General features: G+C 40.0%; 1 long non-coding RNA gene across 1 annotated transcript in view; it reads right to left on the bottom strand.

The window, feature by feature from the left end:
* Window positions 1-610: 610 nt before the first annotated feature.
* The window catches only part of LOC148128101 (uncharacterized), a 41816-nt gene continuing 21107 nt past the window's right edge, over window positions 611-21319 (bottom strand). The window contains exon 4 of the long non-coding RNA XR_015740887.1: window positions 611-1312. This is a non-coding gene — a long non-coding RNA (uncharacterized LOC148128101). The remainder of the gene's footprint in view (window positions 1313-21319) is intronic.

The raw sequence follows: 21319 nt of genomic DNA, 5'->3' as shown, positions 1-21319 counted from the left end.
TATCTATGTGTTTGTGATAAAATGGAATGATATGTCATAGAAAAAAAAAGATAGGTGCATTACTCTGAGCATTCAGAGTGATTTGTGCACTGAAGAAAAAAGTATAAATTGTAATATCTCTTACTCTTTTTCCCTTTTTGGTGGATTGGGAATTAAAGATCTCTGAAAAGTTGGCAAGTTCTAAAAGTCAAGATGGACATTCCAGAATATCTCCATGTTGCAATTCTTCCAACAAAGCCTCCATCTCAGGTTGTCTATGTATTGGCTTTTAGCACATGCATACATTCCTGTGATAATTGTTCATCTTTTCAAACATACACCCAAGTGCTTACCAAGTAGAAAGCCAAGTTGTTGGCTTCCGCCATTGCATTTTTGTCTCTTTGTGGTTGGCATTGACTCCACTCTGTCTGGAGAAGGTAAGTTGAACCAGGGACCCTTTTGGCTGAGAATAAAGACCAAAAAAACAACAAAAAGTCAACTCTTTGGTGTCCAAGTCATAATTTTATTATTAATCTTGGTCCAGTGGAATCACCTTTAGTCTTGACAAATTACAGACCATTCGTTCTAAGGCCACCTAAGCACCGTATTCCTTGGTTAATTCTGTATACATAGTTCTCTAAACAATTAAAATTTTCTGTGTATTAGTACCTAAAACATAGGGGGAAAATCATAATTTTAGCCTGGTCTATTGATTTGGATGCAATTACAAGAATGTTTTTTTTTAAAAAGATAATTGTTTTTGTCAAATATAAATGATATATATTTCAGAGATTTTTAAACCTGGCTGCACTTATTCTCTTTTTCAGCCCTCTCCCCATCCTGTAATGAGGTACAAGAGAACAGTTTAGCATTCCAGGCAGGTATTAAGAGTCCAAAAGTTTATTTTATGTACTTCAGCTCAAACAATATTGATAACTTGGCACTGGTTACTTCTGACGGTGCTGGAATCTGAACTGCTTTAATAGCAATGAAAGTACTCTATTCATTTTACTGGCGTATTGAGCAAAGGGCCAAATGCATTGCAATGGATGGGAGGGGGTGGTAAATGGTCACATGGATCTTCATCCTGCTTGGTCCTTCAACATTCTGCATCTGCCTTGCTTGGTCTTGGTTAGCCAGACCTCACTGGGCACGTGCAGCTCATTCAGTTCCTTTACTGCTAAACCACTTGGACCTAAGGAAGCCTGTAAGAAGTGCTTTCCTCCAGAGAATGCTAGGATTCTGTGAGAAAAAGCATTAAGTGGTACAGCGTATCAGTTAAAGGATGGGGGTAGGGAAAGTACTTCCTCTAAAACTGCTGAGTAGGTTCTTTCTGTGAAGAGAGAGGAAAGAAATATAGATTAATCAGATGAAAATGGAAAGAGAGGTAAGGATGAAATAGTTGTTGCCAGCTAGCATCCCCTCCAATTAGGAGGAGGTGCCAGGAATTGTTTTGTTTTGTTCAGCTACTGCAAAGTTTAAGATTCCTTCCTTAGTAGCATGCCTTGTAAAATGGAATGCTCAAATAATTCATCTCAAAAGGAGACTCCTGGAATGCAAGATGTCCATCAAGTTATCTAGGCTTGACATCATGCAGAGCCACCACAGGTTTCAGTCAAAACAATTGATGGGTACTTTGCTCCTTTTAATGGGCATAGCTTTCCTAGGAAGGGAGCTATGTAAACATTTTATGACATATTATAACATGTTATAAACATTTACTGAGATGTCTGTCCCTCTCATGAAATATATGATGCTTGTTCCAACCCACTGCACCATTTTTGAGAATACTGCAAAATATTCAAAAAGAGGGTGGCAACACATGGAAGGACACACAAAGCATTTCTTTTCCTTCTTTTAAAGCAGCTGTGTCATTTGCAGCACTCAGACAGCTGCTTAGGTAACTACTCGTGGTTCCCGCCACAAAACCTTAGTACCTTTTGAGCACTATTAGAAAGGAAATGATACAGATGCGAAAACAAACTGTACGTACATGGACTGAACCAGGATGAGCTAGAGAAAGTAGTTAGGCGTTCTCTTTGCACTTTTAGTTGAAATTTATTTTAGGCTTTGCAGTACGGTTGTCATTGTATCTTGCCCATGAATAGTTTGAAATTATAACACTGATTTTCAATGTACTGCAATGATAAAGCCCATCAGGAATTTGGGATCCCACGAAGGATATTAAGAGGTTGCAAGAAATCTTGTTGCAATGAGTTGCTTAGCTTTGCTTTAATTGCATTAATTTATAGATGTACAGTAGCTTATGGACATTTTAAAACATGGAAAGAAAATGCATGGGTAACAATCAGAATGCCGATTTCTATTAGTTGTAAAATACACATGACTTTTAACATTACACCTGCTTCTCTGGGGTTTACAACATTATATATTTATGGCTGCCCTGCACTTCTGTTGTAAAAAGAAATACCATACTGACTTAATTTTGTGAAGTGCACTAAGCAACAAGTGCTGCTGTCTAAATGAAGATAAGGTTGGCCCATGGTATTTTGGGCCTGAGACAAAAGATAAAATTTATCTTCCCATTCATGTTAGAAGTATTAAGTGACAATCAAATCCTGCTTAATGCTACTAACGCAACAGTCTCCTTGCAAGAGGGCAGCAATTGAGCCAGACTATGCTGGACCAGTCCCAAAGGTGCTTTTTCAAGAGGCAACTGGACTTTTTTTCATTTTTCTTTGAAGATTTTACTTCTCATCCAAAAAGATTCTTTAGCTCTGGCTTTATGATGGAGAATGGAAGGATTTATTCTCCTAGCAGACAGCTGGTCACTTGCATCCTTTTATAGAGTCATTGAGGCAAACTGGAGGTTTATCTGTGTCCTCAGGGTCACCTGAGTAGTGAAAATGGGTGTGCAGCCTTCTTGGAACTGTTGAAAGGACTGTGTTGTAGACTGGAGATAGATGATGTTGTATCCCTACCCCTCTGCTGAGAGAGGCAGAGGTGGTATTCAGCAGGTTCTGACTAGTTCTGGAGAACCGGTAGGGGAATTTTTTTTTGGAGAACCGGAAAATAGCACTTCTGACTGAAGATTGGACAGCATGCTTCCCCTGTCATGCCCACCAAGCCACGCCCACAGAACCGGTAGTAAAAAAAAATTGAATCCTATCAGAGAGGGCTGTTCAATTTGGACATAGATGGTCTCTTTGATCCCTCTTTCAAACAAGTGATCCTCTCTGTCCAAAATGTGGACTTTGCTGTCTTCAAAAGACTGGCCTTTATCTTTTAAATGTAGAACAAACCTATCAGGCTAAGATCCAGCAGTCCATCTGCATTTTAAATCAAACTTGATTGCAGAAAGTATGACTTCAGCAGCAGACTGGTCAATGCCTGGAATGCAGTGGCCCCCAACCTTTTTCGAACCAGGGACTGGTTTCATGATTATTTATTCTTCCACGGACCAGTACCTGAGTAACGTGAGACTCCACTGCCATCGGGATGGCTCTTTGTTCGAAGCCGCCCCCACCCCTCGACGAAACTAAGGCGCGAGCACCCAAATGCCAGTTTCCAACTAAAAAACCGGAAGCACTTTCCAACCAAAAACCCAGAAGCAACCGAAAACCTGGAAGCACTGTTGAAACAAGATGGCGGCACCCAAGCTTTGCAGCCCAGTAAAAAATGATCCACGGACCGGGACCGGTCCGGGCACCGGTGGTTGGGGACCCCTGCACTACCTGACTCTGTTGTTACATCCTCTAACCCCCATTCCTTTAACCTCAAACTAAACACTATTGACTTCACCTCATTCCTAAGAGGTCAATAAGGGGCATGCATAAGTGCACCATCGTGCCTACCATCCCTGTCCTATTGTCCCCATTTATTCATACCTATTTCCTGTATTCTTACTCATGTTTATACTTATATCTATTACCTTGTAAGCGATTGACAAATCAAATAAATAAAATAAAATAAAATAAAATAGAGTCCAAAATTTAAGTGAGACATTTTTCAGTGAGTTTTGCTTCATTTTACCACCTTTATTCCCAGAGCTGTTAAGTGAATCACTGCAGTAACTTATCAGTTACTAACTGATAAGTTAGTAACCCGGTTGTTAAGTACATCTGGCTTCCCCACTGAATTTGTTTGTCAAAAGGTTGCAAAAGATGATCATGTGACCTTGGGACACAGCAACGGTCATAAGTATAGAACAGTTGCCAAGCATCTGAATTTTGATCACATGATTCTGGGGATGCTTCCAAGGTTGTAACTGTGAAAAATGGTCATAAGTCACTTTTTTCAGTGCCGTTGTAACTTTGAATAGTCACTAAATGAACTGTGGTAAATTAAATATGGTTTTATTTGTATGCATTCACTTACAAAAGAAATAGACAGGCCTATATGTGAAGAATACTATCTAGTAGTGTAATGAAATGCCTACAAGGAAACAACCAAGCTCATAGAATACCAAGGACTCCATATATAAAAGTACTGAATTTGAGGTATTACCTCTTACATTTCTCAAAATTAGAGACTATTTTTACTCACTTCTGAATAAGTAGTTTTCATCCTGAATATGTATACATAGTTTGTGCATGAGTGTTCATACCAAAGTACAGAGCTTCACGAGCAAAGATGGCTGTAATCTGCAGATTCCATCTTAGTTTTTATATCCTCTATCTTCTTCCTCAATAAAATTTGGGGAAAAGACACAACAATATTTCTATCACATTCAAGACTGAGACTAAAGGAATGTGCAGGAATGTTTTAGCAGGCTGGACGTTCCCTCTATCATCTTTGAACATAATGTGGCGGTAAATTGATGTCTTTGTATTCTTTATTTTTGCTATTTGAAGAGACCATCACTCCATTATGATCACCTCATATAACATGGTAATGAGGTAGTAAAGAGATGAGAGATGACGGAAACAATAGCAGAATAACAATATATTTCCTACTCATTTTTTTTAAAAAAATCATATGCCAAAGGTATTCTTCCTCTTCTGTTTCTCCTCATTTGGAGGATAAATGGTGAGGTATCCTTTTCACTGCATTGTAAAGCTGAAATTCCACCAAGAAGGCTTATTACTAGTGCTGTTGTTTTTCTGTTACATTTCTTTCCATCCTTCTGTGCCCCTTTTTTGGCTGCCTATGTTTCCTGATCTGAAAAAGCATTGTAGAAGCAGTTCCCTTGTGTAGTCTTCTTTTGAGACATAACTGAAACCTGTTGTGAAAGTAGAGAAGCTGGTAAAATGATTTATCACATAACCCTTTAAAATGGCATTTAAAAAAAAAAAAAATAGATCCCAAATAATTGTTTCCCCAGTGGAGAAATCAGAGGTTACACACTGTCCTTCCCTGGGCTTAATGTGTGGCTTGTGCTTTGCAATTTAACTACTTTGTCTCTCTTTAAAAAAAAAGAAAGACTCGCGGTTATATCACTTAGCCTCTGACCACAGAGATCCTTCCTTAAAACATCAGAGTAGACAATCCAGTACCTTCAACTTTGTGTTGTGTTCTTTCTAAACTTTGCTCAGGTTGGTTATAGTGAATGGAAATTGGAACTCAACAGTAAAGTATTTGGATGAAAGAAGCTTGCCTGCCTTCGCCTCAGTGGTGGCATTCACATTTTTTACTACTGGTTCTGTGGGTGTGGCTTGGTGGGTGTGGCAGGGGAAAGAATACTGTAAAATCTCCAGTCAGAGGTGGTATTTGCCGGTTCTCTGAACTACTCAAAATTTTTGCTACCAGTTCTCCAGGACTGGTCAGAACTGCTAAATACCATCTCTGGTATGGATCTTCATTATAGGCAAAGCAGAGATGGTATCTCCATAGCACCCTGTCATTATTCCCCTGGTCAGTCCAATGGATGGCTTTTCTGCTTTTCTGCACCATTCTTGGCGCTTACTTTCCCTCCCTTACTGTGAAAACTGAGAGAATTGAAGGAAGAACAAGGAAGGAGTTAGGATAATGGCTCACTGCCACTCAACCTTTCTCACTGTCCAGTTAAAGGAGAAGTTGCCAACTAGAGGAGGAGGGATGCTGTTTATTTGGGGAGAATTAAGCTGATGACCATGTGAGAGGAAGAGGAGGAGGACAGGAGAAATTCTCTCAGAGAGAGAGGGAGAGGGAGGGAGGGAGTAACTAATTTATTCTGAGTCAGTACTGCTTTAAAGCTATTTTGTGGTGCAGTAACACCAAGGCAGCATGCCTGGGTAAAATATCTTGGCTTCACTAATCTTAAAATAAATATGCCAAGGTCTCATGCCAGTGGCAGAGAGCAATTTGAAGGGAATGCAAATAAAGACTTAAGTTCATTCATGCTGTTTGCATAGAGAGCTTGGAAGCTAATCTGGGGAGTAAGATTTGTTAGATGGAAGGTTTCAGGTGGAGACATTGTTAGCATTGCCTAGAAAGGCCAGAAGTCCTCTTTTCCTCATCTGTATTTGCCAATGGGATCTTGCTCAAGTTTCCTAGGTTGAATTGTATTTACTGGTCCAAATATAGGAATCTCTGATGACTACAAGTCTACATGGACATATTACCTATCTAGAATCTTTAATCTGTGCTCTCCAAGCAGAAATTAGGTGCCCAAACCAGCCATCTATTGAGCTGCTGTGCTACCAGGCCCCACTACCACAAAGATCCTACAGGAAAAGGGCAGTATGGATAACCGTGGGAACTGGCAGGGTGAGAGCTGTGGATCATAAACACAAAGCTTTTGCTGTGTCCCAGCATAACAGATACAGTGCCCTTGCTGACCTTTATAGGGACACTAAAGTGACAGGTCAAGGTAGTTGTGATAATGATAACTCAAGTAAGCCAGGGATCATGGTCCTAGAAGAAGAACTTACTTTGGGAAGGAGAAAGTGTGAATCAGGTATTACACACCAGTCACACAAGAAGAGCAAGGCATCCAAAAAGAGAAGCCGCCTTCTGGTTGGGGACTCAATTGTAAGGGATGTAAATTTAGGAAAGGATACTGAGGTTTTGAAAAAGGTCAGGTGTCTACCAGGTGCTACTGCCAGCAGAGACAAGAAGCATATTCTTAAGATAGTCAAGGACTGTGATGTGGATGCTATTATACATTTTGGTACAAATGATCAGAAGGATGTACTTTCTGTTCAAAAAGACTTCCAGAGCTTGGGGTATGAACTTAGTAATATGGGCTGTAGGCTTATCTTTTCGGAGTTCTACCATATACAAGGAACAAAAAGGGAAAGGGCAGTGTGTAGCAGAGTTTAATGTGTGGCTAAAGGAGTGATGTAAAAGGGAAGGCTTTTGTTTTATTGGTCATGATGTCTGCAGTTGGTCCAATGAAAAACTGTACAAAAGAGATGGTTTGCATCCATCAAAGAAAGGGACTGAGTTACTTGGCATTAAATTCACAGATTTCCTGGATAAACATTTAAATTAAACAGCGGGGACAGAGAATTAATGGATTGAGAACATTTCTGTCCCCAGCAACCTAAAACTAATAAGGATACCAGTGCATGCAAAATAGATGTTTGTGCAGGTAAGATTATCAACCTTGATGCCAACCAAAACCAAGCATTTAATAGTGAGTGCCAGACCATGTGCACTAATCAAACAGGTGGTAAGAAAGTAGGGACAGGCAGGCACAACACAGGTTATGTAGACAGGAAACACAGTATCAGACATAAAGACCTCAAGTGCCTATATACAAATGCACAAAGTCTGGGGAGCAAACAGGGTGAACTCGAACTAAGAATACATGAAGGTAATTATGATATAGCTGGAATAACAGAAATTTGGTGAGATGAAACCCATGACTGGAACATACTGGTAGAAGGATACAAACTATTCAAAAAAACCCAGACCCCATAAAAGAGGACGTGGAGTTGCACTGTATGTAAAGGACCACTATATTGCTACAGAAATGCATGAAACCAAAGATGAAAACCTCCTAGAATGCATATGGGTCAATATAAAAGAAAAAAGAATGACATGGCCTTAGGTGTATATTATAGGCCACCGAATCAAGCAGAAAATATATATGTCTTTTTTGCCAGCCAATTAACAAACATATGCAGGAAACACACAACAATAGTAATGGGAGACTTCAATTATCCTGATATCAATTGGAAAACTAATTCTGCACCAAGTGAGAAATCAAATAAGTTCCTAACCAACCTAGCTGACAACTGAATAATTATTGCAAAACCAGCTACTTTCTTCTACTCTGCATTAGCCATTTTTAATTCAAATTAATTTCCTTTAAGGAAGCATGAAATAAAAAGTACCAGTTGCCCTTCTGGTATTGTTTCTTCCCCTTAGAAGTTACTACTAACAGGAACCTCCCTGTGCCTGCAAGAAAACAGGCCATTGCAAACTGTCTACTATTGACCTCACCCCTTTCCTAAGAGGTCTATAAGGGGTGTGCATAAGCGCACCAACATGCCTACTGTCCCTGTCCTATTGTTTCTTTTATATATTTTTTTATTTTTCTTATATGCATCCCTGTATTCATAACTATGTTTTTACTTATACCTATTATCTTGTAAGCAATTGACAAATAAAATAAATAAATAAATAAAATAAATAAATGAAATAAATGACAATTTAGGTATGTTTAGGGTGGTGACTGCTTCCATCAGAGTTTTACACAAGCTGATACACGTTCAATTATTCTTGTCTGTTCTAGTGCTTCTTCTAACTTATTTTTTAAGAAAGCTTAAGAAAATTTCACAAGAAACAAGAAAGTAAGGTACTCTATGTTTTAGTTCAAATTGGTCAATTTTTAGCAGTCTAATAAAAAGCACATTATAGAATCCAGTAGGATATAGTGCAGAATATCATTTAAGAATAGTAATATAAACATGTTGCTGCTTTAGGGAATTATGGCCATAGTGTAGGGTTGATTTGGGTTCAGCTTCATTAAATGATCAGGTGGCATCTCTTCAAACATAACCACTTCCTTCCTTAGAGAATAATTATTCACCAGCAATGTCTCACCTCAGCAGTGATCAGTTGAAAACTGACAGAAGACAAACTCTTTGAGAATTTTCTACCTGCTAGGGAAAAAGAAGAAGAAAACTACAGATTAACAGAGTTGGAAGGAACTTTGTAGGTCATCTAGTCCAACCCTCTGCACTAGCAGGAGAGCCTACACCAGGGCCGGATGTGTCACATGCTGGCCATGCCCCTGCCCAGTTTAGCAAAGGGGGAAAAAGTCTGATATATCACATGATGCTGCCGTGACAACATGAGTTTGACACCCCTGCCCTACATCATTTCTGACAGGTGGCAGTCCAGTCTCTTCTTGAAAGCTTCCAGTAATGAAGCTCCCACAGCTTCCGAGGGCAAAGCTGTTCCATTGGTTGATTGTTCTCACTGTCAGAAAGTTTCTCCTTATTTCCAGGTTAAATCTCTCCTTGTTCAGTTTCCATCCATTATTCCTTGTCTGGCCTACAGGCTCTTTAGAAAATAGATTGACCCCTTCCTCCCTGTGGCAGCCCCTCAAATATTGGAACACTGCTATCATGTACCCCCTGGTCTTTCTCTTCACGAGGCTAGCCATGCCCAGTTCCTGCAACCATTCATTATATGTTTTAGCCTCCAGTCCCTTAATCCTTTTGGTTGCTCTTCTCTGTACTTTTTCTAAAGTCTCAACTAACTTTTTTATAGTGTGGTGACCAAAATTGGATGCAGTATTCTTAGTAAGTGTGGTCTTACTAAGGCTTTATACAGTGGTATTAGTACCTCCCTTGATCTTGATTGTATCCCTCTGTTAATGCAATTTAGGATTGCATTGACTTTTTTGACTGCCACTGCACACTGTTGGCTCATATTTAATTGGCTGTCCACTAAGACTTCAAAATCCCTCTCACAGTTACTGCTGTTGAGCCTGGTTTCACACAGTCTCTATGTGTACTTTTGGTTTTTCTTGCTTAAGTGTAAGATTATACTTTTCTCCACACTGAATTTCATTTTGTTAGATAGGGCCAGTAGTGGGATCTTACCTTAGTTGCTACCGATTCGGTGGGTGATCACATGCATGTGTGCACACACACGCCCCCCCCCCCAATGTGTGCACCCCTAACAAGCCAGTCAGCTGAGAGGATGAGGAAATGAAAAGCTAGGAGCGACCCTCCCACCCTCCCATGCGCTTTTTGGTCTATGATCCTCTCAGCTAATTCTAGGAGGCTTGTTTTCCTCCTCTCAACTGATTGGAGTCTTTTTTTTACTACCAGTTCAGTCGAACCAGGCTGTACCGGTAGCATACCATCACTGGATAGGGCCCAGTGTTCAAGTCAGTCAAGATCCATCTGGATCTTGAGCCTATCATCTAGGGTGTTGGCTATTCCTGCCAGCTTAGTACCATCTGCAAATTTGGTCACCAGGAAGAGACCACCAATTTTTGTCAAGAGGAGTAAACCATAATTGTGGATATGCTGGTGAATGAACCACTATTTCTATCTTCAGAAACTGAGAAGAGCAGCATGGAAGAGCCAAATTTCTGTCTGCCTCCATCAGCATATGGTCTGGCAAGAAAGACATTCCATCTTCTCTGTCATCAACAACTGCCCAGACCAATTTGCCATGCTTAAGGAACAGAAATAACTGTTGTGCCCCAGCCAGATAGCTGGATGAGCATTATGAGATGAGATTTGCAAAATGCTAGCGATTTGGTGGTGGCATTCTTGTGGATTTAACTTGGCAATCTGAGGGAGAAAAAAGTTGACTCCAAAGTGCATTGCACTTGTGACATACTCCTAGTCATTTGCCTGATAATAGCTTCTCCTTATTCTGTGTCACAACTAGGACATGTCAAGATTTCATTGGATAGTACTGTTGCAATAGTTCAGTCTGCCACACAAATACTACGAAGGTAATAAGCTTTTGGGATAAGGTTGGGGTTAGCCATGGGTTGTATTGCTCACCCTTCTCCAACTTTCCTACTGCCTGCATCCAAATACTGGAAGGATTGGATTCTAAAGTCCAAAGCTATCAGAGAAAATGCTCTGCCAGCACTGTTTCGTTGAAATGATCAATGACCTCACTGCAGGGACATTGAACATACATCTTAGGTGGCTGCAATACTTCTGTTCTCTTTGCACTTTTCAAATTACTCAACCACGTGGCTTCAGCAGCCCTCTTGAGAGGCTGTGTTGCAATTCAAGCAGCATTTCTTAATAGTGGCACTTGTTGCATTCCTCCCCCGGCCCCCTTCCACAGCTTTCCAGTTTCCAAAAAAATCCCTCAGAAAAAAAAATCCCTCAGAATTGTACACTGGCTGTTCTGATTCTGTGATCTGCATAAACTTGCATCAAGCCTCTTTGTGTAATATTACTTGTTTCTTATTAAAAAGTTAGTTTTCCATACTTTATCCTAAACTGCTTTTTCAGTTCTTTCCAAATCCGGAATAGTGTTCAAATTAATGGTAACAAAAAAACATGATGGTAGTAAGTACCTTGGTAAAAATTATAAAGGTTAGAAGGATTATAGGAGCAATAGACTGTAAGCAAAAACTTTTTTTTTAATGGCAAGGGTTTTTTTTCCTTGTTTTTGTTTTTGGCTGACATTGAGGTTTAGAAACTTGCTGCTTTGAAAATAAAGATTGTTTCTTTCTTGGTAATCAGATCATAGATATTTGATTACATTTTCTGTAAAATTTTACCTGCAGGCCATTTCAGAACACCAGCAGTTCTCAGTTCTATAACAACGACTCTACAGTGAACACATAAATATATACAATCATCTTTTTGATAGAATTGAGAAGTGTTAGTTACTGTCCTAACTTGACTGGTGTGTTTGCAGTTAATTGCTTAATGTCATCCTTTTGTTCCAACAAGGAATTGTTCCAACAAGGAATTCCTTGTTCCAACAAGGAATTTCAATGCAACTCACTTCAGAAATGTTTAGATAAAGCCTTTTATTTATCTTTTGATTATGCAGATGACGAAATAACAGCAGAGGGCAGATACAGTTTGAAGTTGAGCGCTAACAGCTTCACCAGAAGCAGGATTTAGAGAAGACGCAGGTTATTCCATGCATCCCATTGAAAAAAGTTTTGACTACTATGACTACAGCAACGCATATGTCTTATTATCCCAAATTATCAAGAGACAGACAATTCCTTCGACAATGTTCTTGGTTAAAATACCTTGGTGGATTTTCTTTCTTTGTTTCTTTTTTAAAAATATGTCTCTAGTTTAAATTTGAATTTCCCTTTGAGCAATTCTTTGAAACTGCTCTGAACATACCTCAGTCCAAAGAAATATAGCTTGCCTCCTCTAATAAAATAGCTGTTGAAAAATAAATTATAGGCTTGATTGAGAAGTTAGGCATAATTCCCAGGAGGGAAGGCCAAGACATTCTTGCATTGCCATCCAAGCTCTTGTGCCCATCATATCATCACAAGTCAAGCTCAGCCTGAAAGGTTTTGCCCTACCTGATTCAGATGGTAGAAGTAGATTTATAAAGGATTTTCTACCCCAGAATGCACACGTGGAATTACAACATTAGTGCTTGTCCATAGCACTTTCGCAGTCACAAAAACTTCCTGTACCAAAATGTATTTTTTTTCTCCCAATAAAATCATCTTTAGGATCTTATCTAGGATGTAGAAAACCAGTCTTTAAGCAACCAGAGCAGATATTAAACAATTGTTACCCAGATCTTGCCCACTTGCATGTAAGCATGGCATGGACATGCCCTAGCAATCCTTGATGTTTCCTTAATTGTGTGTCCAATCCAACCATATCTGAGGCAATTCCTTGGGTCTTAATGTTTTTCAACTTAAGCGGCTAATAGTTATCAATATAATGCACCATCTGTAAGTGGTGAGATTCAATTTTTTTTACTACTGGTTCTGTGGGCATGGCTTGGTGGGTGTGGAAGGGGAGGGATACTGTAAAATCTCCAGTCACAGGTACCACATCTGCACCCATTGTTTTTTTGTGGCGTTGCCAAGTGGCTCTTAAAGTATGGATTCTATTTGCCACTTTGTCAGCACTGGGTGGCTGAAACTACAGTGTTTCAGATAGATTTGGAACATGAATTTAACCTTCTCTTCCAAAAGGTCACTAAACCTTTATTTAACAACAGGCATACTGTGTGTTGGGAAGGGGCACTGAAGTGTGAGAAGGAGAATCAGTTGAGGGTTTGTCAGGAATTACTTGGGCTACTTCTGAATCTGGCAAACGCAGCCTCAATTACAGCTCATAGGAAAAGTGGGAGTGATTGTCCCACAAAGCTGGAGAAAAAGAGAGAAAGAGAGAGGGAGGAGAAAAACAGAGAGAGACAGAGAGAGACAGAGGGAGACACACACAGACAGACAGAGGGAGGGAGCAAGGGAGAGAGAGAGAGTGGGGGGAGGGAGAGAGCGGGGGGGGGAGAGAGACAGACAGAAACCGAGAGAGGGAGGGAGAAACAGAAAGAGACAGAGGGGGGGAGAAAGAGAGACAGATAGCCAGAAACAGAGAGAGGGAGGGAAAGACAGAGAGAGACACAGGGAGGGAGGGAGAGAGAGGGAGAGGGAGAGGGAGAGAGAGAGAGAGGGCGGGCTGATGAGGTATTCAGAAATTTGAAGACGAAAAAGCCTCCTCTCCCGCTTCTTTTTCTGCATCTCTAAGTTTTAACAGTTGATCCCCAGGCTGGGAGAAGTGACAGATGAAATAGGGTGTGAGTGTGTGAGACTACTGATCGGATAGCTAAACTCATAGGGATATCCATCTGTTAAACAATCTCCAATCCCAGTTATGCTGTGACTGTCTTCTAGCTTTCCCACTGGTGCTGATGTCGAAAATCAGGGATGAGGGTGGCCTTATAAGAACACTCTCCTGGTCAGACTTCATACCAAACCCACCAATAACTTTCTCTCCAGAAACCCAGCACACACTTAGCAGTTGTCTGCAGAAGTTTAAGGACATGACCCAGATAGATAAATAGCATTTACTGATATAGAAGAAGTCATATATGTGCAGGAGATCAGCCAACATTAGAACACAGAAATAAAGCCCACTTCCTTCCCTCCCTTCCTCCCTTCCTCCCTCCCTCCCTCCCTTCCTTCCTTCCTTCCTTCCTTTGATCTGGACTCTTTTCTCCTGCATTTTTGCATCAGTGGATCTTTAACTGTCCTTATCTTGACTGTGAAAATAGGCATCAGTGTTTGGGCGAGTTTGTTCAAATTCTGTCCAATTTTAGATCCTACTTCTCCATACTCCATCCTTAGAGTTCCCCTGTCACAAGCCAGAACCGAAGTAATGGGGGATTAGTGATGGGGGCAGCAAAAAACTATCATGGTTTAGTTTCTTTCTGGCACACTCCTCAGAGAACTGTTATGACTGACAACTGAATCATGGGAAAGAGTCTGCAGATTGAGTAGAGAGCAGGTTACACCAACTATTCCTCGGGTAAAATTGCCCGAATTACCACTCCAAAAATAGGTTGGATTTTTAAAAGGCACAATAACCAAACATTTAGGCTGCTTTATATAGCAATAACAGAATGCCAAACTCTCAATGCCTCAAACACCTGAAGTTTGGGTGAGGCTCTCTTAATGTCCAGCCAGCAAGCTTTGCTTTAAAGCTGGCCTAAAGTTGCAGTTCCGGGAGCATCCAGTAGATGGAGGAGTTAACCAAAAAAGAATCCTGTCTTGAAGGCATTGCACTACTCAAATGTATTAGGATCCTGAATCTAATTCAACCGTGCCATAACCATTTTGAGTTCTGATCAGTAGCAAATGCGGAACGACACAGCACAGGGATTTACTCGCCAAATGGAAATAAAAGCCATCCTTCATCAAAGGAAAAACATGTTGTTGTTGTTGTTTGCTTGTTTTTTAAAGAGCACCCAAATTCATAGGAAGTACCATGACTAGCCAGCTGGGTTCAATAGTTTGGATCTTGAGTTGATTCCAGCAGTGGTTTTGATTGTGCAATCATCCAGCCTCCAACATGACATTTTGTAGAAGGGAGGGTGTCTTAAAGATGTACACTTCCATTTATTCTCCCCCCCTTCCTCACTTTTAAGCCATTCCCCTTTCCAAGTTTTCTTCTGACATTATTTTTTTTTGATACAAGAAAAACTGAACATTGAACAGACTTATTTGATTGGCAGTGCCAGGAGCTATCTGTCTGGAAGCACTCTTCTTAACACTTGCATAAATCCAGACTGGTGCCACTGTCTATGGATATGCTCCAGCAAAGCAATCTGATTCTATTTGCAGGCTTGAAAAAAAAAATAGGATAGTTTTCATGCAGGATATCCAACATCCCCCCTCTCTCTCCCTCCCTCCCCCCTCCATCCTTAAATCTAGAATAATGTACTGTGGCATAAAATAGCACTAATTAATATTTGCAATTAGCAAAGGCTGAATAAGCTTGGAAGTAGAGAGGAGATATGTGTAAAGAATGTGGGTGGACATCAGAGGTGGCATTCAGCAGGTTCTGACCAGTTCTGGAGAACCGATAGTGGAAATTTTGAGTAGTTCAGAGAACCAGAAAATACCACCTCTGACTGGGCCCACCCCATCTATTCTCTGCCTCCCAAGTTCCAGCTGATTGGCTGCGTCTCCTTTGGTTGCCCTGCACAGGAGAAGGGAGCTAGAAAGCAGGTTAGTGGGATGAGGAAGGAATGGGGATTTTGCAATAGCCTTCTTCCAGGAGTGGGGAGGGAATGAAGACTTACAGTATCCTTCCCCTGCCATGCCACCAAGCCACGCCCACCAAGCCACGCCCATTGAACCGATGGTAAAAAAAATTTGAATCCCACCATTGGTGGTCATAGCAAAAATGTCTGGAAAGGACAGTTCTGGGTGTTCCATTTGGAGGCCTATAATACTTTCTTGCACGACTGATGTTATCAAGGGCCTGGTTAACCAGTATCAGGCTGCATCTCTGCTGGATCTGAGCATTCAGGCCCTGTCCGCAGATATGACTAACGCTTCCACTGAAGGGGGATACAATAAGCCAGGCCTCGATCCGGATTCTTTAGTTGGGCATTTACCAAACAAACCTTGATGGACAGGTCAGAGTGATAGACATTAAGGAAAACAAAGGCTGCTAATCTTAACTATTTCTACCTTAAGCATTCAGATTTGTTACACAGGTAGTCCTTGATTTACAACCACAATTGAGTCCAAATTTTCTGCTGTAAAGTGAAACATTTAAGTGAGCTTTGCCCTATTTTAGGACCTTTCTTGCTGCAGTTGTTAAGTGCACCACTGCAGTTGGTAATTTAATAACCCCGGTTGTTAAGTGAATGTGGATTCCCCATTAATTTTGCTTTGTCAGAAGGTTGCAAAAGGTGACCACATGATCTTTATGAACCAATTGCCAAGCATCTGGATTTTGATTACATGATTCTGGGGATGCTTCCAAGGTTGTAACTGTGAAAAATGGTCATAAGTCACTTTTTTCAGTGCCATTGTAACTTTGAACGGTCACTAAATGAACTGTTGTAAGTCCAGGACTACCTCGGCCTCATGTTCAGAGTGGTAGAGGAAGACTAGACAGCAATTTGGATAGGAGTTGGACATAATTGGCATCTATTAATAGAAATTTCCTCTTGTTTTTAGCTTTCAGTATAGAGCACCCAAAAGATATGTGTGGCATGAACCCTAAGTTATTTTGCTGTTTGGTCTAGTGATTAAGGCAACAGATCAGGAATCAGGAGATGGTGAGTTCTAGTCCTGTCTTAGGTGTGGAAGTGACTGGGTGACTTTGGGCCAGTCACTTTCTTTCCCACCACAGGGTAGTCGTGGTGGGAAAAAATAAATAAAAGGAAGGGGTATTAAGACTGTTCATCTCCTTGAATTATTTATGAAAATAATAAAGGGTAAAAGGAATTCTAAATAATAATAATAATAATAATAATAATAATAATAATAAAAAACAACTTGAAAAAGTCACCAGATATCAGGACTTGAGACTCGAACTGCAGAGACTCTGGCATAAACCAGTGCAGGTGGTTCCAGTGATACATGGCACACTGGGTGCTGTGCCTAAAGACCTAGTCAAGCACTTAAAAACAATTGGTGCTGACAAAATCACCATTGGTCAGCTGCAGAAGGTCACCTTACTGGGATCTGCTCGCATAATCTGCCGATACATCACGCACTTCTTACACTTGGGAAGTGTTTGACTAGTGATTTGTGATACAAAATCCAGCATGGTTATCTCGTTTGCTGTGTATACTGTCATTTTATGAATAATAATAATAATAATAATAATAATAATAATAATAATAATAATAATAATATTTTTTCAAGTGTGTAGAGCAGGGGTGTCAAACTCAATTTCATTGAGGGCCGCATCAGGGCTGCGGTTGACCTCGGGCAGGGAATGGTCAGGGGTGTGTGGCTGACTGGGTGGGTGTGGTCAACTAGCTGGGTGTGGCCAGCTTGACTCCACTTCCCAAACTGCTGGCATGTTTCTTCTTTGCACTAGGTAGACCGGGTCAAGCTACGCTGGCCTGATCTTTTCTCTTTGCACCGGGGGAGACCAGGCCGAAGCTACGGTGGCCTGATCTTTCTTCTTTGCACTAGATAGACCAGGGTGGCTCTGCGGGCCAGATCCTACCACATTAGGAGCCGTGGATTGCAGGCCTTGAGTTTGACACCCCTGGTATAGAGTATGCAGTGGGGCTCTTCATCTTCCTTTTTTTCTTCATCAGGTCCATTTAAGTCCAATGATAATATTTAATAAGGCCAAGGGATGTACACAGCAAAGGTTCCAAAATGTCAAGATGGCTGCCATGACTGCAATCAAAGATGGCTGCCATGACTGCAATCAAAGTTCTACCCCTTTTCTACATATATGGGTCACAGCATCTGTTGCAAAGCCTTTTGAACAAGGCATGAATCACAGAAATAAAAATAGCTGCAGTCCATTATTTTGACAGTTCTTTGAGACATTAATACCACTTCCTCATCCCTTCAGAAAAGTTGAATTTGCTGATTGTTTTTCATTCTGCTCAATTCAGAAGGCTGAAGCTTCTGTGGTCCAATCTGATTTCCCTCCAAATAATCAACACCTGAAAAAAATGAAAAGTTTTGGAGCAAGCCTGCTGGTGTAGGAGCAACTAAACTCCCCCTTTTGTCTTAGTAACTAAGGGGAAAAAATAAATTATTAGGTCTCCCCCTAACTCATATTTTCAGGAAGTGTTGTGCATGTCTAATCATTAAATATAACATTTCACTTCGGGTAAGGATGAATTTAACTGACAAAATGAATGAGAAGCCTTCCTAGAAGTCTGCTTTAGATCAGAAGTTTTTAAAAATGGATGTGGCTTGGAGAAGAAAAAGAGAGCCACAAATCTTAAAATATCAGTTTTCCGGTGCCTGGCTCAAAGCAGCTTGACTAAGGAAAAGGGAATGAATAATATATAAACTGGGCTATGGATGACATCTTCATTATGCCCTGTTAGGTTTTGCAAAAGAAGATACTTCCTTGGAGGTAAAAAAGCCCTTAAGATAGGAAGTAGACGAATCTTCAGCTTTATACCATACCCAGAACTCTGCAAAATCTATTTGATTAAAGACAGTGATGGTGGGCATGGAAACCATGTGGTAAGAGAAGAATATGCTGTAGGAAATAACAAGGCCTTTCCATTCTTTTTCACCATCCTTAAAAATTGGGGTCATCAGGCAGGACAACATTTTAAGGGACACCTAATCTAGGCTGAAGAAAGAGATGATTCATTCTGGGCAACAACAAGGATGATAACCTCTATTTTTTCTGCTAATCTATTGGGTACAAGGTGACCTGGGAAGACAAAAGTCTATGATCTGCTGATTAGGATTAGGCTGGAAACACAATGATCCTTCACCTCTTTGCTCTTCTGCACATCCTTTGTCACTTTGGCCAGTAAACATCTTTATCATTTGTTCTTCAATGAGAAAGTAAATTTGTTACTGTACTGGCCCTCAGCAGAAATAAAAAACACACCACAAAATATCAAAACTATGCTAGAGGTGTCTGTTAAACAATCGTTTTACGCACAAGCCCGTATTAAACGCTAGCACCAAGGACGAAGGGTAAAAGAGTAACTAGCAACAACCTGAAAAACGAAGGGATTTCCGTCAGCGGAGTACTTTAGATAAAGAATACAGCAGATTTCGGAGTTTAATAAACAGAATGCAGACAACGCTTCATATCAGTTTGCAGAAGCACATTCTGTGACCTCAAATTTCGACAGCAAGCAATTTTTGTAAGAAAAGGATTTGGTAAATAATAAACACATCACACAAAGTAACACTGCATCCCTTTTTTGTGAAAATATGCCTTGGGCTTTGGATTTTTTTTTTTTTCATATTCTCCTCCCAAGTGAACGTATTTTTTAAAATAAAGAGAATCTGAATGCTCAGACATGGTAAGTCACTGAAACAACCCGATCAAGACTTTTTTTTTTTTAAGGCCACATATAGAGCATCTGTGAAAGATATAGGAACAGATGGTAATGTCGAGGACAAAATAACTTTTTTCCAATCACTTTCATCAAAATCTAAACATCCTACAGAGAGGCCTGCAAAAAAGCGATGTTTTGGTGAGAATGGGTAACTCCCTGTCAATCGATTCACTGTTGAAAATATTGCTCAAAGTTACACCTAGACAGGATTGTGCTCCAATGTGTGTATTCACAGTGACCCACGAGGGGAGAGTCTATTCCATAAATTCAAGTGGTGGTTATCATACACAGTCAGTATCTTGCAACCTAAACATTTCATCTCTGGCCATCATTTCTATTTTATAAGCTTTTAAGGGCAATCCAAGAAGTGGTCCCTAGATATAGAGAGAGCTCCTTCTAATATAAATGGATTTTTATTCTTAAATAAGTAACACACTCTGTCATAACTTTCAATTATGCTAGAAGTGAAGCAAGAGAAGAAAACCCAAGATCTGATCTTGGAATGAGATTAAGACCTCAATTTCCAGATCCATACAACATAAGCAAAAAAACAAGAAAACAAGAAAATCCTCACAACTGGAATACCTACATACCAAATATCAATTTTGATGTCTGGAGGAAAATAAATATCAATAAATGTTAGTCTATATACATATTAAGAAATGACAATACAGTTCAGTGTTTCCAGGACACCAATGACAGCACTTCAAGGCTTTTCATCTATTTACGTGCATTTCTGGAAAAATGAACAGCTATAATGCTCATCCTAAAAGAAAAGACACATCTAAAGTAGGTGAAAGGACACAGTGGAAGTCCATGTAAGGTAACAGAATCAGATACAATTCATTTCACAGCTGCTTCATCTTTCGTGAGAAACTCACAAGGTTTTCTTTTCTAATTAACTATCTGTCTGCGCGCATAATCTGTTATAAAGAAATATAAATAGAAAGTTCAGTTATGCAAAATTTAGCTTGTCCAAGGGACAGGTGTTGGAATAGATGCGTTGGGTGTTTTTCCAAGGACATCAAGCTGAAAGAGAGAAGCACTTTGCTGTAATGGTCAAGGACCCAGGCTAAAAACCAGGAAGAAGATGAGTTGTAAACAAGCATGAAGCCAGCTGGGTGATTCTGGGTCCGTCACTCTCTCCTAGTCCAAGAAAGGAGGCAATGGCAAGCTACTTATGAAAACCCTTGACAAAAAAATTGCAGGGATTTGTCAATACTGACTTGAAGGCACACACACAAGCTGAGCTTTTGGAGCACAGTTTGCGATGAATTTAGCTACTAACTTTAGCTTTGGGCTATAAAGAACTAAATAACCACCAGACAGCTTTCCCTTTGATGCTACCTGGTGGATGTCCAGTTACTTGCAGTCCAAATATGGTAGCATTATTTATTATTGATTTCCCCCAGGATATGAAAATGATGCAACATGACAAATTTACTATTTTTTTAAAAAAATGCCAGATTTGCAAAAGCAAACATTGGAAAACTGAAGTACTTCTTTCTTTGGATCAAAGTTACTTCGAACTATAAGAAACTCTATTATCTGAAAGACCAAAATGGCTATTGAAGAATTCCTCAGTTAAAATTATTTACTTAGATTTGGTTTCTGTTTTTCTAGGTACGTTGACAAAATCATCTCTAATACATTACCTCCAACAGTGCATATATTTTTCTGAACAGAAATATTAGCGAGTAAAATAAAAACATGTTGTTATACTGCACAGCATATCCACTAAATTATAAAAATTGGTGAAGCATGACATCAAATTTCAAAGGGAAAAAAAATCAAATCTTTAAGCAACCAAATAATCAAATTAGCTTATTTCTAGGAAATTCAGCAGTAAAATATTTAAAGGACCCTTTCTGTTCCTGGCAAATTAAGGAATACTGTGAGAGGTCCTTGGTGTTCTCTGAGATTGCTTGTTTTCTTGCATATGTTTTATTACTTTAACTAGGTAACTGTATGTAGAACCTCACAATCCAGGAATAGATACAACTGATGC

Source organism: Pseudonaja textilis, chromosome 1 (assembly GCF_049901715.1).
Source record: "Pseudonaja textilis isolate UNSWEBS1 chromosome 1, rPseTex1.2, whole genome shotgun sequence".
NCBI lineage: Eukaryota > Metazoa > Chordata > Lepidosauria > Squamata > Elapidae > Pseudonaja > Pseudonaja textilis.
This window is presented reverse-complemented; position numbering and strand designations above follow the sequence as displayed.